Source organism: Pteropus vampyrus, unplaced genomic scaffold, assembly GCF_000151845.1.
Source record: "Pteropus vampyrus isolate Shadow unplaced genomic scaffold, Pvam_2.0 Scaffold287, whole genome shotgun sequence".
NCBI lineage: Eukaryota > Metazoa > Chordata > Mammalia > Chiroptera > Pteropodidae > Pteropus > Pteropus vampyrus.
Window position 1 is genome coordinate 1,745,517 of NW_011889068.1, and position 8,310 is coordinate 1,753,826.

Sequence of the window (8,310 nt, forward strand, 5' to 3'; positions counted from 1 at the left end):
TGGCAATGTAGTATTAACATGAAGTAAAATGTGGTAAGTTTTTCATGCCCTCTCCTTCAGTCTCACAATTCGTAAGTATGGGCTAGATGCCTGCAGAACTTCCACAAATACTCTTTGGGAGCAGTGGTTATAAATTATACCTTTGCTAATTCGCCTCGTTTCCAAGTAGGAGAAACTGAGCTACAAGAAAAGTCAGTTTCATCCTGAATTGTTTCCGTAGCAACCATACTAAGCTGGAAGGATAAAGCACCTTTGTAGTCGCTGCTTCTATTGAATTACAATGTAAATGTTGATGTCCACCTGGAAACGTCAAATGACAACAGGTTTATGGAACGGATTCAGTGGTTGTTTGCAGCTCTGGAATCCCAGGCTGCAGAGTTGAAATGGTGCGCTTGGGCCATCTTACTGTCTCTTCAACTCGATCCCCTCATCCCACCAAAACCACGCCACTGCCCGTCTACCCGGTTCATGAAAGTTTGCTCACCTCTTTGAAAATCTGTAATCTACCAGGTATCTTTTACACATCGGGGCACGAAAAGTGTTTGTTGTGGGTAAGAATGTTAAAAATGCAATTACGCAACAGACCCGGCAATCGTTGTGTTCCTCCCCGCCCTCCCCTCCGGGCCCCCCAGAGCACAAAAGTAAACTTCAGTCCCGTACTCCTCTGACGCTGTCAAACAGTCCTCTTAATGTAGGCATTAAAAGGCTTGTGGTTGTGCTGCGCATTTGATTCCGGTTGGCTTGGGACACCTGAGTTCTGCTCTCCACAGTCCTTCCGTTCGACCCACAATCCCTAGTGTTTGCAGGTGTTGCTTTTTTTTTTCCTGGTTCCTTCTCTCCTGGAAGCCCCCCCCCCCCCCCGCTCCCCCGCCACACCTCCGGCCGGCCAACGGGAAGAAGGAAAACGTAGCACGAAGTCTCCGAAGCACTGACCCTCGGCTCCCACGGGCTGCCGCAGAGCTGTAAGCGTGCCGCTGCTCCACTCAGGTAAACTTCGGAGTGAGTTACCTGCACTTGGAGAAGGGCCTTACCTGAGCGCGCCTCTGCCAATGGCAGCTCACCTGAGGGAGCCTCGCAGCCAATCACCGCGGAGCTCGTCCCTCGGGTTGTACCCTTTAGTGAAAGAATTCAGCTCCTTGCGAGAAAGTTACCTGTGGCCGACCAAGTCTGCCACTTTCTGCTCTGTGGCTGCCCATTGCCACGATCCAGGAGGACTCCGCGCCGCCCGGCCGCCTCCGAACTCCGGCCCCATGTGAGGGGCCCCTCCTTATCCCACCTTTCCGGCTAGGTGAGGGCGCGAGCGGGCGAGCGAGCGAGAGTGGTGAGGGGGGACGGAAAAGCAGAATTACCTGTAGCTCTTGTTCTGCCATCTCGGGCGCTCTCACACACCTTCACCTGCACAGACTTGAAAGTCCAGTTTCACCAGAGGCTGAGGCTCCAGGAAAAGGGGAGCGAGTTCATTGGATCAAACATGTCACAAGAGTCGGACAAGTAAGTGGATCACACGCGCCGGCTGCTGCTACTACCACTTTGGGCTGATGGCAACTGGTTTGTTATGTTTTTTTTTTTTTTTAAGTTGCTATTGTTGGTATTTTTTTTCTTTCTTTTTGGTGTATCCAGACTCTTAACAGATTATGTTTCTACCCTGGTTAAGGGAGAAATCCTACAAGAATGTGAATGTTTAATACCCCCTTTGGGCCTTGATAGTAAAAGTAGGTTTTCCTCTTTCCTTCCTCCCTTACGAAGGATCTCAGCTCCCGATTCCCAGGACGAATACTTGGATGTTGACAGAGGATTTGGTAGATGAGGGCGGGAGGCGTTAGTCCCCTCTTTAAGTTGCTCCCACCTTTTCAGGCTTTTAGGGCCATTTGAAAATTCAGCTGAGTTCCTTCGATTTGTCCAAGGGGCCTGCTGGAGAAGCGGGTCTTGGCCGCTTTTGTGTGCGCGCAACAAAGAGCCTTTATATGAAGCAGAAACGGCCATCTTCCCGCACTTGGGCAGGAGAGTGTGCGTGTGCGCGCCCCCGACGGGAGGCGAGGCGCGGGGGCGCCCGGGTCTCTGGGGCCGTCCAGCGCCGCCCCCGTCCCCCCGTCCGCCCCGCATTGTTCGGCCACCTTAGGCAGGTGCGCGAGGACAGGGCCCTTGGGAAACGAGGGGAACTGATTTCAGGCACTGAGTTCGCCTCTTGGTGGGGCGCAAAGGGGAGCCTGCAACTTTTCGGTTCGCCCACGTCCGGAGTGTTTGTGCGCGCTCCTGCGAGCCCGCGGCCCGGCCGGCCCAGGCGCTCCACACTGGAGGCGGCCACTTCGGGCGTGGCTAGCGTGCCTTCTCGGGAAACTCTCGGACGGAAAGGCCAGGGCCGCGGGCCGCCTTCCCGCTCCCTGAAGGGCGAGCCGGGAAGCGCGTCCTTCCCATCCGGGACTGGAAGTCAGACTCGCCGGCGACCAGTGGCCTGCGCGGCCTGAGCTGCGGGTCGCCGGGCCGGCGTCCGGGTCCAGCCCCGTCCAGGCGGCCTCCCAGCAGGCCTGGCCTGCGGCTTCGGGACGGCTTTGTGCTGGCAGGGGGAGGTGGGGCCGAGGGCGGGAGCGGGAGGGAGTCGGAGGTGGGTCCCGTGGCCTTTCTCGGGATTCGTTGTCGACACTCCCTTCCCCCTCTTCTCAGGCGCGGCCGGGGCTGAGAACTGGCCGCGTCCTAGTCGAAGCGCTTAGTGGCCACCCATTTGCTTTCTTTGGTAATTTTACCCTGGTGGTGTGGCTACCCCAAAGAAACCTTCTTGAAGGGGTCTCCCCCAGGAGGAGGGCCGGGCGCCTCTCCTCGAAGAAGGGGCCCGGGCCTATTCTCAAATCGAGGGACCCTAAGAGGGGCAGTGGGTGGGATGTGCCTGGGGTTGGTGGCGAGGAACCTCCAAGTAAAGCCTCTGGTAGGGTAGGCATATCTAACAGTACATGCTGTCATACTTAAAAAAACAAAAATCTTCCAGGTATTAGTACCACTTTATCCACCAACGAAAAGTTAACTGCGTTCTACACACCGGAGGGGAAGAACTAGTGTTTAATAACAAACACTGGAAGGGGGTAGGAGAACGGTGGGGATAGGAAAGTGTATGATTGAATATCCACCCTCACGCGCACTCACATTCTCGCTGTAGCTTTTGAGAAATAACCACTCGATTTTGAAAACTTAAGTAGGCAAAAGCCGAGATGACAGGGGTTTTTTTTTTTTTTGGGTTTTTTTTTTTTTTTTTTGGTTTTTGATCTTGGTATCAAAAATGCTTGCAACTCTAGTGACTTTCGGATAAGATTATAATTCTTTAATTAAACCATACAATTAACATTTGGTTATCCAGCTCTAGTTTTATGATACAACAGGACTCGAATTCAGGATGAAAATGGACGGGTTTTTATTTTAACCGGTGATACTTGGCACCAAGAAGGACAATTTATTTAGTATTGAAAGTAGGTTCTGAACACTAGCGATCTGGTTTCAGTACGATGCTTTTATGGGTAATAACTGTTTGGGATTGCATATATTACATTTAATGAAAGTAGCTTTTATGTAGTCATGGTTTCCAAGACTTAATTTTGCATCCTGGGAAAAGCAATACTGACAATATGCCTCAAAGAGAAACACCTTTGTACCCCCACATGCCTCTCTCTGCTTGGACTATTGAGAAATGTTAGAAATTAATAAATTTGAGTTTCGCATCATTTTTGCAATTTCTAGCCTAGTTTTCTTAATATTCTAAAAGAGGAGTGGCAGGCGTGGGTCAGGTTTTCTGTACCTGAAGCTTACGCAATTGTGTATGCTAAGTGGGGCGGGGGTCCTGCCAAAGCAAGTGAGGGGCCCTGAAGCTTGAGCTTTGTCAGCTTCATGGTAAATCCACTTAGGAGGTCTGTCTGTATTTTCTGGAAGTAACCTAAAAGAATACACACAGGGTATTTTTCCATAAACCTATCAAAGTGTAGGTAATCTTTTGGCTAGTGTACGAAGATAAATAATCCCAGTTAGCAAGTCTAGACTGAAATAGTAGCATCATCTTTTTTTATGGTTGTGGACTTTTCAGGTTGTGGACTTTTCGGATTGAAATGTCCTGCTTTTTATTATGTTCTGCAATGTTGGCGTTATTGCTAATTAATTTTTAGGACAGTTTGTAAATATTTTAAAATTTCCTATTCTCCTTTTTTAAATTTTATGAAGATTTATGATCTTTCTCAACAAGCATGTGATTTCTACCAAGGCAATGATAGATTTAGAAACTTTTATTTTACTGCCATATATAACATATATTTAGAGAATATATATGTAATTTTATTTGATACCCAAAGGTGTTTCTCATTACATGAATATGTTTCCTGATTACCTACTATTTGCAACAATTTAGATAGGCATTATAGGAGAATAAAAAGATGTGTAAGATGGGTCATGTCCTCAAAGGCTCGCACTAGTGGAAAGTAAGACATGAACAGACATAATTTTAAAAATTTGAAAAGTTTTAAATTACAGTTGACATACAATATGTTAATTTCAAGTGTACAACATAGTGATCAGAAATTTATACAACTTATGAAGTGATTACCCCATAAGTCTAGTACTCCTTTGATACTATACATAGTTACTATATTATTGACTATGTTTCCTATGCTCTACTTTACATTCCTGTGACTGTTTTTGTAACTGGCGATTTGTACATATTAATCCCTTCCCTTTTTCCCTAATCCTCCCAACCTCCCTTCTATCTTGCAACCATCAGTTTGTTCTTTGTATCTATGACTTTGTTTCTTATTTATTTATTATGTTTTTTTAGATTTCACATATAAGGGAAATCATGGTATTTTTCTTTCTCTGTCTGACTTATTTCACTTAATGTAATACCTCCTAGGTCTGTCCATGTTGTTGCAAATGACATGATTTCATTTTTATGACTGAGTAATATTCCATTGTATATATGTACTACCTCTTCTTTATTTATTTATATATTGATGAACACTTAGGTTGCATCCATGTTTTGACCATACTGCAGTGAACATAGAGGTGCATATGTCCTTTGGAATTAGTGTTTGGATTTCTTTGGGAAAATGCCCAGAAGTAGAATTGCTGGGTCATATGGTAGTTCTATTTTTAATTTTTTGAGGAACCTCTATACTGTTTTCCATCGTGGCTGCACCAATTTACAATCCCACTAATAGTTCCCTTTTCTCCACATCCTCTCCAACACTTGTTTGTTGATTTATTGATGATTAGTGTGAGGTGATATTTCATCATGGTTTTAATTTGCATTTCCTCAATAATTAGTGATGTTGAGTTGAACACATATAATTTTAATTAAGGCAATACCTGGCAAGTGACTAAAAGTTACAAAGAAAATATAATAATGTATTTATCAGGTCATGGTATATCGATCCCGTCTCCCTACCCACCCTGCTTTTATCTAGGACAATTACTTTCAGTCATTCTGTGTGCTTTATCTTGAGTCTGGCCATTATTTTAGAAAGGAAATAGAAAATGCCCCCAAATTATAGGTATCTCATATGGATAACTTTTTAAATAATGGGATGAAATATTTTAATTAAACTTTACTCTTTGGTTTTATAAATGCATATGTTTGTTTCCATTTGGCTATATATCTTTTAAGATCAAAAATATTAAGACTTAATCATATTCTTTTCAAGCCACTAAAATTACCCACTTATTAAGTTAACACATATGTCGAGTGGCACTATATACCCAGCATTAATCCTGGCATTGAGATTCCCTAGCAAATAGAACAAAGTCCGTGCCTTTGTGCTGCTTATGTTTTAGTTGGGGAAAACAAACAGTAAGTCAATCAAGAAGTAAATTTATGATAAACTAGATACTAATAAGTGCGATGGAAAGCAAAAACAGTTTAAAGGGAATGCAGATAATGGGGACCCATTTTCTATAAGGTGGTCAGTGATGGCCTCTCTGATGAAATGACCTTTAAGTAGAGACCTGAAGGAAGTGAGGAATCAAGCACTGAAGATATATGGGATAAGATGCTTTTTAGGCAGAGCAAGAACAAAGGCCCCGAGCTGGGAGAGTGCTTAGCATGTTCTAGGATCAGAAAGGACTCCACTGTGAGTGAAGCAGGAAGGTAGATAATGATCCCATTAAGTAAACTAATGTAATCAATTCTCGACTTACTAGTATACTCAGACAAAATTATATTTATAAATGGTCCTGGCAGTCAAGAGGTGATTAAGTAAAGAATCAGTTAATAGCAATAGTCTTGTCTTTCTCCTGAGTATTGAGTATCGACAGTTGAATGGTTAGTCTAGTGTTCTCTTTCCTACAACGGGTTAAATCCTGCATGCCCCTTAATTTAGAGGTGAATAAATGCACACATTCTAGAAGACCCCTGGGAATTAGAATCGAGGAAGAAGGGCCAAGTACAGATAGTGTTTGTTCTGACACTCCTGCCTCCCTAAAACTCTTAATTGAACCTACCATTCTTCAGGAACTATTTCACTCCTTTTAACATCAGCCTCCTGTAAAAGAAGGCTTGCATTTCCTGCCCTTCTCTTGTCCTCATTCAAATTCTGCAAACTTGTATCCATCGGAAAATGCAGGCTCGTCCACTGTGTTTGGAAGAGGACATTGCAAACAGTGCGCTCGGGTTAGTTTCATATCTTTAGTGAAGTAAACTAATAGACATATTAACTGTCTGAAAATAAGGAAATACTAGACAACAACATAACAATCTGGATTAATTTTTTAAAAAATTGAAGATAACTATGTACGTGTTTAATAATAGAAAACACCATAGGAATCCTTTAAACAACTGCTTCCCAAATGCATCAGATTACAAAAATAGCTCCCCAGGTACTTGGGAAAACTGCAGATCTCTGGACACTACCCCAGAACTGTGGAATCAGATTCTCCATCACTGAGGGTCTAGGGCATCTGCATTTAAACAGCGTCCTGGTAGCTTTTATGATTGGGTTAGGGAAATAATGGATTAAGTGAGTATTTAACATTATGGAATAAGTTCAATTTATATGCAACTTCTCAGGTGTTATATTAGTGAGTAACTGAAGCGAAACCTGTGGCTCTATTCTATGTTCCTTATACTGCTTCTGAATGAGCAGCTTCTGATAGAATTTTAACTTGGGTTTAAGGATTCTTAGGCCTTCTCTCAATGTTATTTGCTTTCATTGTTTGAAAGGGAGGGAGTTGGAGGTGCTGAACTGCCCTTTCTGGAAGAATGGAGTCATTTTGACAGGTCATATATTTCCAGAGCTGCCAAAGACTTGATGTGGAGTGATGTCACCTATGTGGGCCTCTGCCAGGCACGTAGCTAAGGGTCACATTCAGATTTTAGGCCGGATCCCATTCATAGGGAGCTTGGTTGGAGTTAGAAGTTCAACTTGCAGTTTCACATTAAAACCAAAAGTTAGTGTTCATTTTTCTGAGGACAGTCTTTATCGAAGTTAGATTCTACTTTGTAGTACAAAGTCAGAGGTATTGACTTCTGATCTGATCTTGGTCCTTGGCGAAATGATTTAATGAAATGAGAGTTGCCATTTCATTTCTAGGGCTGATGGTAGCTTTAAGTATTTCCCTGATAAGATGGTACTAGACCTTCTGTTGGCCTGCAATTACGTCTTCTTTTAAACTGACTTCAGATATCAGGCCACTCAAGTGGGCCTTGTGCCAGGGGGATTAAAAGTAAGTGCTGGAGCAGCTGATGAAGAGCTGTATCTAGCAATTTCTAGTCAAAAGGAGAATTTAGACAAGCAGCCAGGTAAATCAAACATACATAGGAACATTTAAACAATAGCTATACCCATTAACCCTAAGAAGTATTTGAACTCTATAGACAATTTAAACAAAATTATTATTTTGATGTTAGGTTTTTAAATCTACTTTTTAAAAAGTCTTAGATAACTCAAGAAAATGCTTTGGTTCCTCTTTCTGATTTTCATGTAAGTAGGCATACATTTCTGGTTAAAAAATGAACCATCTCACTTCCTCCCTTGACTGAACCAACATATTTTCCTCCCTCCCTTCCTTCCCTTCTTGGTCTGTCTCCTCATGCCACTTTCCTGATTCCCCACTTTCCCCCCGCCCCTTATATTGGTGGAAACTGACACATGCTCAGCTTCTATGCAGACATATAAATGTGAATCTGATTTTAGGTGTAGTGAACTTTGCATTGGGCCAGTTCTCTTACCATTTACAGCATCAGCAACTCATCCTTATTACCTGAGCCAAGAATGAAGATGATGGCAGCGGATATGTCACTCTATCTAATTCAAGTCAACTAAGTTTAACCTTGGAAAATGTTTAAGT

The 8,310-nt window shown here is 43.4% G+C and overlaps 1 long non-coding RNA gene across 1 annotated transcript; it reads right to left on the bottom strand.

Moving 5' to 3' along the window:
• Window positions 1–212: 212 nt before the first annotated feature.
• On the bottom strand, window positions 213–1,439 carry LOC105302909. The gene is made up of 3 exons (XR_896874.1): window positions 1,350–1,439; window positions 1,032–1,135; window positions 213–233 (listed from the first exon to the last, which is right to left on the bottom strand). It is a non-coding gene; the product is annotated as an uncharacterized LOC105302909 (long non-coding RNA).
• Between the last annotated feature and the right edge of the window lie 6,871 nt (window positions 1,440–8,310).